Source organism: Suricata suricatta, chromosome 5 (assembly GCF_006229205.1).
Source record: "Suricata suricatta isolate VVHF042 chromosome 5, meerkat_22Aug2017_6uvM2_HiC, whole genome shotgun sequence".
Classification (NCBI taxonomy): Eukaryota; Metazoa; Chordata; class Mammalia; order Carnivora; family Herpestidae; genus Suricata; species Suricata suricatta.
The window spans coordinates 16,818,786-16,827,291 of record NC_043704.1 but is presented as its reverse complement, the minus strand read 5'-3'; positions in this window follow the sequence as shown (position 1 = coordinate 16,827,291).

The following is an 8,506-nucleotide window of genomic DNA, read 5'->3' as shown; positions in this document are numbered from 1 at the left end:
TCTCAGCAATAAGGGGAAACTGTCATTTCCACTGCATCCCAGGGGATCCTTAGATCTCACCGTCTGCCCCTGGCCTTTCTGCTCTCCTCCCCAAGAGCACTGTGGTGCCTGCTGGACTCCACACCAGCTAGGGCATAGAACTCTATAACTCTAGTCTTTGAACATTACTGGTTGTAAAAATGCACACACAGGAAGTCAGCCCCTCTATGTTTCCCAGTCAGTGGTTTTGGGGAAGTATTGCCCTTGTGCAGTCTTCTGTGCACACCTCTCTCTCTTGCCTCCCTCTGTGACCAGCGCTCCCTCCCCTCTCCAGCACCATATACCCTTTTCTTTAAGTCACATCTCTGCACCTCCTAGCTTCTGCAGTGTGGCCTCTTCTTTTCCTCTAGTTGTGCAGTTTTTTTTCTGTGAGTCCTCAGATCGATTTTTTGGGTGTTCAGAATGATTTTTCTAGCTGTGTTTGAGAGATGAGGCAAGCCGAGGATCCTCCTATTACTCTAACATCTTAGTTAGCTCTGCTGCCAGGATTGTTAGATTTATAAACTTAGGAAGAATTGAAATTCTTATGGTATTAAGTTTTTAAAAAAATTTATTAATAATTTTTAATTTTTTTGTTTTAATTTACAAACTTAGTGTATCTTTCCATTTATTCCATTTTTCTATCAGGAATGCTTCCAATTTTTTAATCTCATATTGTTTTTGCACATTCCTTTTAGAGTCCTCCCTAGGTATTTTACCCTTGTCATAATTATTGTTGGTCCATTTGAAATGGATCTTTTCCATTATATCTTTTAAATGTTGTTTGTATAATGATATCTGTTGATTTCTATTAATTTCACATATGACTGCATCACTATTTAGAAAACATTTCCTAAGTGCCTAACATGTGAGGAGCTTCTATATAAAAACTGAACTCACCATCCACAGAATGGTCATGACCTTACCCCCACTGAGTTAATGGCCTAGTAAGGAGGCAGAAAGTAAAGAGGTAAGCAAACAAATAAGTGTATAATGACTATTTGTGATCAATGCTATAAAGAGTTTAGTAATACAGAGTAATTGTTTAAGTGGATCTTATAAACAGTTTGAGGATTTGCTCCACACTTTACTTATCTCTAGGTAGCCAGAGTGTAGTGCAATGGCCAGAAAACAAAAGGCAGCAAATATTTATTGAACTGAAAGGACCTAATTTCCTTGGAGCTTAGAAGAAATTAAGTTTTAAGTCTGTTAGCATGATGACTGGACAGCCCAGATTTTTCACATAATTTCATATTTTAAGTTCTCTGTTTCTATAAATATATTATCACACCAAGGGTCTTAAGCATTTGTTCAGAAATTGTCCACCATAGTTGAAACTTTTATCCAAAGAGTCCTGGGTGGCTAAGTCGGTTTAGTGTACAACTTCAGCTCAGGTCATGATCTCATGATTTGTGAGTTTGAGCCCTGCATCGGGCTCTCTGCTGTTAGTGCTGAGCCCTTCAGATTCTTTGTCTCCCTCTCTCTCTGTCCCTTCCCTGATTGCACTCTCTCTCTCTCAAAAATAAATAAACATTAAAAAAAAAAGAAAAAAACCCCATAGAGTCCTTACATGTCTCAGGCCCAGGAGCTGAGTGGACTTTTAGTCATTGGCATGAGTATTTGGAAATTTGAAGATAGATAAGCTGAGATACCCCTTTTTAAAGTTTTAATTGAAATGTCAAAAATTAAACAAGTTACTAAGCCTTGTTGGAGCTTGTGTGTTATTCCAAGCCTAGGTGTTAAGATTTATATTCTTTATTCTATTTGGAAAGAAAGAAATATTATAATGGAGAAAATTCTACTTATTTGTATAGGTTTTTCATTGTTGTTTAATTTTTCCTCTCTAAATGTTAATTGAAGGTAAGTAAAGGTCTAGGGTTTGGTCTGTTAGTTTCTATTTATTTGTAGCTTTCATGGCTCTGAAAAAGAACTTAGATGAGCTTAAAAGAATATATGAAATACATCAAATTTACATACATTGAAAAAGTGTGAGAAAGAAATTGGGTACAAAACAAACTTTGAGACATATGATAGACTTGCTGTCAGAAGGCTCTAGTTTGGGCCCTTATCTGTTAGAAAACATATTGAGCATTAACACAATTTACAGTCCAATTAAAATGTTTAAAAATTCCTAATAATGCAAAAATGTATTTCATGCTTACTCTTTTCCAGGCATCATTTTAAGCTTTTAAAAATGCACTACTTAATTTAATCCTTGAAACAAGAACCTGATGGGATATGTGCTAATACTATTCTCTTTTACAGGAGAGGACCAACTATTACTGGTATTAAGACAAGAAAGGAAATTATTGAGAGAATTCTTATAAAGATGATGCTGTGAACTATAAAGAGCAATATTCCCCCACAACGTCTCTACTGTGGAGGCTGCAGTGAGTTTCCTGTGTGTCTTTTGTTTTTTTAATTTTTTAATGTTTTTTAATTCATTTTTGAGAAAGAGAGAGAAGAATGAGCCGGGGAGGGTCAGAGAAAGAGAGAGAGGGAGACGCAGAATCTGAAACAGGCTCCAGGCTCTGAGCTAGCTGTCAGCACAGAGCCTGACACAGGGCTTGAACCCATGAACCGTGAGATCATGACCTGAGCCAAAGTTGGATGCTCAACGGACTGAGCCACCCAGGTGCCCCACCCCCACTCCGTGTGTCTTTTGTAGCCTCCCTTGATCTAATGGTCTCATGCTGAGCACAGAATGATTCTGTGCAGTGGCCAGTGCAATAAGCATAAGCTATGCTGATGTAGCCTCAGGGCTGCATTTAGGAATATCTAAAAGAATATTCCTTTTTGAATATCATGTAGGCAGTTCTTTAAACGTGTTACATCTTCTAATTGACAGGTGGAAAAAGGAAGTGTTGACTTTGAGATAGTTTTAAAGTTTGATTAGAAACTGTGATTATGATATTAATGTCTAAGTCTGATGGCCTTTGACCTGTAAGCATGACTAACAAACTTCCTTACAATTACAATTAATGGCTGTACCAGTCAGGTGAAATAAGGTGTGTCAGAAAGGATATGTTATGTGATGCTGTGGTAACAAATAATGCCTGAAGTGTAGTGAGTTTGTACATAAATTCTTACTAATCCTCATTTAAGGTCCGGCTTGTGTCTGATGGCTTTTCCATCTTGTAGCAATGACACTTCGAGAAAATAGCCTCCAAGGTCAGTGTAGTAGGGGAAAAGAGCAATCGCAGAAAACGAACACCCACTCTTACCTTCTTAGATGGGAACTATCATATTGTTTCTGTTCATGTTCCACTGATAAGAATTAGTCATGTGACACCACTCTTATGTATGGGATTGGGACACATGGAAAAGCACATGGGTATTTAGTGAGCACTGATCATTTATGCTACATAAGGAACAGATGTTTTCTTTGGTTTCTGCTGAGAATTTCTCTCCTGCTCTCTTTATTCTTTCTTCTAATCCCTTCAGACTTCTTGTTTCATGAATCATATCCTCATGATTACAGATTCCTTCTCTTGAAGTATTGTCCTGGTTGGAGAAGGTGTCTATGAAGGTAGGCAAAGAGGCAGAACAATAGGAAGGAGAGACAAAAGGGAAGGGGCATCCCTTCAACTGTCAGTTCTCCTTTTTTCTACTGCTGGTTCTCATCTCCTTTCCTTACATCCCAGCTCTGGCTGATGGTTGCAAGATTAAAGCAAAGAGAGAGAATCCCATTCTGCTGTCCTTAAGGTCTCTGTTATTTCCCCTCCTTTTAATCTCTTTCTTTTCACTTTACTTACCAAACACGTACCGTTTGAGCACAATCCACGAGCCAGTGACAGATAGGCCTTGGATCTAGAAATGTACAGTATTTGGTATCTGTGCTCCAGGGATTGTTGGCTCATTGGCGAACACCAGGAGCTGTAAAGTGGTACAGATAGAGTGCAAAGCAGAAATGAAATTTTGAAAAAACAAGTGAAGAAATAAATGAATCATTTAATATTTGACAAAATAAGAATTTTCACTGTGTGTGGAGAGGAGGCTTGCTTCTGATGGCAGTACTAATTTGGAAGGCAGGCAATGCAAAGGGAGATGTGCAGAAGTTACACATCTCACTAGTGCATTGTCTCCAGTCTCTGTCTTTCTTACCCCGTCCCTAATCCATAAGCCATTCATTCGTGTATTCCCCTAAAATGCAAATCCAGAGCTGCTCCTCACAGCCTGATCCATCTTCTTGTCCTCAACCTTGGGGGGCCTGCACATGGGGTGGAGACAGGGAATGTCACTGCTTGAGTCTTGGGGATTTAGGAGATATGACCAGGTAGGTAGCTCCTCAAACTGGAACTATGATCTGGTCCCATTTTTTCCCCCCATAGAAACATTATGATACTATTTGGAAAGATGTGACTCTACTATGTGTTTATTGTAGAGTGATTTATGGTATAAACACAATTGTGTAATATAATCTGAAGACTTAATTGCCATTTATAACATTATTTGCTTGGCAGGGGTGATGTAAGAGGTGATTAAATCTCTGAGCTGTGCTTGACCTAAATGATCTTTGAGGCTCCTTCTAACCCATAGACTCTGATTGTGTGGGAGTATGTGCTCTAAATTTTAAACAAATGATTTCAAAATGAGCCTTTGGAATATGAATCAATGATTAAGAGATTGCTTGCAATGTAGCAAGTTCGCAGTCCTCCAGTTTCTTTTCATTATTAAGTTTTCAAGTATAAATTAGTCTCTTAATTTTTTCAACTCTTTCTGCATGTTAATACTGAATTCTTTTTTAATCTCAAATTGCTGCATTTTGATTATGAACATCTCTGAAACCTCATTGGTTGTTTCATTAAGTGAAATAAATATATCCCCAACAAAGGAATATAATTCCAAATGAATGACAAGGGAATATTTCATTAATTAGTTTCTCAGTCTTCACAATCATGTACATTAAAGTGTTTAACTAATTCTTTTCCTCTAATGATGAGAAGTGTTAATTTTTTATCACTGCCCTAAATAAACTGTACCATTTCTAATGGGTGTATAACCAGAATTAATCCAAACAGAAATCACCAATGACATGCAAAGAAGATTATGTGAGTTTCTTACAGCATTTTATCAAGGAGTATGTTTTCCTGAAGTCAGTCTACATTTGCATTTAATTTTTGTGCTTTCTGCCACATGTTTTGAATTTTTAAAAGAAATAAAATTTGCACACAACTTGGGCACAATAATATTGGATAAAATTAGACTTATAGAGGTCATTAACATCATCCTCTGCTTCATTCCAGGCAAATGAGAATTAATTCTGAAATTTCATCCACTCAAGCCTTGGAATGTCGCCCTCTCACTTGGTAACTAATTTAGTATCTAACAACACTTTTGGTCGGGATTTTTTCTCACAAACCATGCATTGAAATGCCTCTTGTCGTTTTCCATTTTTCCATTTTTCTGAAGGAAAAAGGTAAACAATGGATTGCAGTTTTGATAAAGTGATAAGTTTATAGTAAAATTATGAGTTTAAAATCATGAATCTTTATTAAACTCATCAAACTTATGTTACCTTTTAGCATTACTTAATCTTTTTAAAATTTAAATTCAACTTAGTTAATTGGTGGAGAATTGGTTTCAGGAATAGAACCCAGTCATTTTTGCTTCCATATAACACCCAGTGCTCAACACAAGTGCCTTCCTTAATGCCTGTCACTCATTTAGCCCATCCCCCCACCCATTTTCCCTCCAACAACCCTCAGTTTGTTCTTTGTATTTAAGAGTCTTTTATGGTTTGCCTCCCTTCCAGTTTTCATTTTGTTTTTTCTTTTTTCCCTTATATTCATCTGTTTTGTTTCTTAAATTCCACATATGAGTGAAGTCATATGATATTTGTCTTTCTCTGACTGACTTATTTCACTTAGTATGCTAGTTCCATCCACATTGTTGCAGATGGCAAGATTTCATTCTTTTTGATCACTGAGTAATATTCCATTGTCAGTTTCTTTAAGGTAATTTTTTAAAATCACTTCAAGTTTTTTCATCAAAGCTCTATTTATTAATATTTAAATTGTATATACTTAAAAAATAATTAGGATAGATGCTGTCCAAAGGGTTGAATGCAGAAATTTGAGAGAAGGCACTTTAAAATTTTTTTTAATGTTTTATTTATTTTTGATACAGAGAGAGACAGAGCATGAGAGGGGGAGGGGCAGAGAGAGAAGGAGACACATAACTGGAAGCAGGCTCCAGGCTCTGAGCTAGCTGTCAGCACTGAGCCTGATGGGGGGGCTCGAACCCACAAGTGTTCCATCTGACCTGAGCCGAAGTCGGAGGCTTAAATGACTGAGCCACCCAGGCGCCCGAGAAGGCACTTTTAAAACAGAGTCTAGTTGAAGAGAATTTTATCCAGAGCTGCCATTAAAAGAAGGAAGAAGGTCTCGTGGGCCTAGGGAAGAGATCAATAGAGAGGTCACTGGACTGAAGGGGTGAAAGCTAAGCAAACTACGTATTCCAACATCATTGTCATCCAGAAGGGGATGTGTATGGGAAGTGGCTTCTGCAAAACAAAGGCTGTATTGACCCTTGTGAGAAAAGAGAAGTGTGTGGAGACAGAAAGCAAAATCGCAAACAGCCTGTGGATGAATGACCCATCTCTTGGGTGAGGGACGGGAAAGGCCAGCTCAAGTTGGCGCACTCAAGAATTTCTGTAATGAGCTGAATTTATGGTGGTGTGCAAAGCTGAGGGCAGTTATTAGTAAATAACAGGGAGAGTGTGGCAGTGTCCCAATCACTGGTCTATAATCAATCAGAGCTTTGTCTCTGTGTGTAATTCTCCTAGGGGATTGTTAGGAAGAAAACATTGCTAAGGCCAGACACTGACTCATGGGGGCTCCATTAGTTGTTTCCTGAGGACACATATCCTATTTCTATATTCAAAGAAGTTCTGTTTATTAGGGAAGCAGGAGAAATGCCTGAGAGTCCCTGTGTCTTTCCCTTGTGGTCTGTTTTCTAAAAGCAAATATCTCAATGCAAGTTAGTTTAATTGCAAATATTTGGGAGAAGCTAATGAGAGGATATTTCCTCATATGAAAGGGTTTGATGAGCACCATGCATGATAGAAGTAGGCTCCATCTTTTTAAGATTTTTAAAATTTGTTTATTTATTTTTGAGAGAGAGACAAAGAGAGAAAGAGAGAGAGACAAAGAATGAGTCAGGGAGGGTAGAGAGAGAGGGAGACACACAATCTGAAGTGGGCTCCAAGCTCTGAGCTATAGCACAGAGCCTTACATGGAACTTGGACTCATGAACCATGCGATCACCACCTGAGCAGAAATTGGACGCTTCACCGACAGAGCCATGCAGGTGCCCTAAGAAGCAGGCTCCATGTTAAGAACATAATACATTTACAAAAATGTGCATGAGGCTCTATGTATAGAGACAGAATAATAGATTTATATATTATGAGTGGGTGGCTGGTGTGGTTTATTTGCCAGCATGTTAAAAAATATGAAATCATGATTTTCTTCAAGCCTTGTAGCTTCAATACTTGACAATCTATTTCTGGTGTCTGGTACATATTATTTAATTATTTTCTTTTCATACAAAGTTACAGATGCTGGTAACTGGTTTGCATCAAATACAGGGCAGATTGGGGCTAAATATAAGCCCCAATTTCTTTACATTGAGTCTCAGCTGGTTCATTGTGCGTTGCTTTGAAGAGACTACTTTTTTTTGTCTTTAGTGTTGGAAATCTTTCCTTTTTTTAATGTTCCTTATCCAATTCATAACATGACAAATGCAATAAAAATAGAACTCAAGATATTTTGACAAACTCAGTTTTGTTTTGTTGTATTTTTCTTTCTCTCTTTGTTGCTAGCCATAGTCTTTCCAAAAAACTGTTATTTAAATTCTGGTTAGTTAACATACAGTGTAATATTAGTTCTAAGTGTACCACATAGTGATTCAACACTCAGTGCTCATTGCAAGAAGTGCACTCCTTAATCCCCAACACTTACTTCATCCATCCCCCAACCCCTCACATGGTAAACATCAGTTTGTTCTCTGTAGTTAACGGTCTGTTTCTGGGTTTGCCTCTCACTCTCTCTTTCTTTTTCCTTTTGTTCATTTGTCCTGCTTCTTAAATTCCACATATGAGTGAAACCACATGGTATTTGTTTGTCTCTTACTGAGTTACTTTGCTCAGCACTACGCTCTCTAGGTCCACCTGGATCATTGCAAATGGCAAGATTTCATTCTTTTTTATGGCTGCAAACTCAGTCGTTTTGATCAAAAGAATGCTATTGGTAGAACTGACCGATTGGGAGGGTGAACAAGCCTTGTTCTCACTGATCTGCAGAAATAGGAGAATCATTATTTGTCATATAAAAGCTGATCTAATGAGATCAATACACAGTGCACAAAAGTGAATGTTACGTGAATGTCCAATATACAGAAGTCAGGAGCTGCCAATTTGTGACTCCTCAGTCCTAGCAAAACCAAGTTCCCCATGATCCAGTGTGATGATGAAATAACTTCCCAA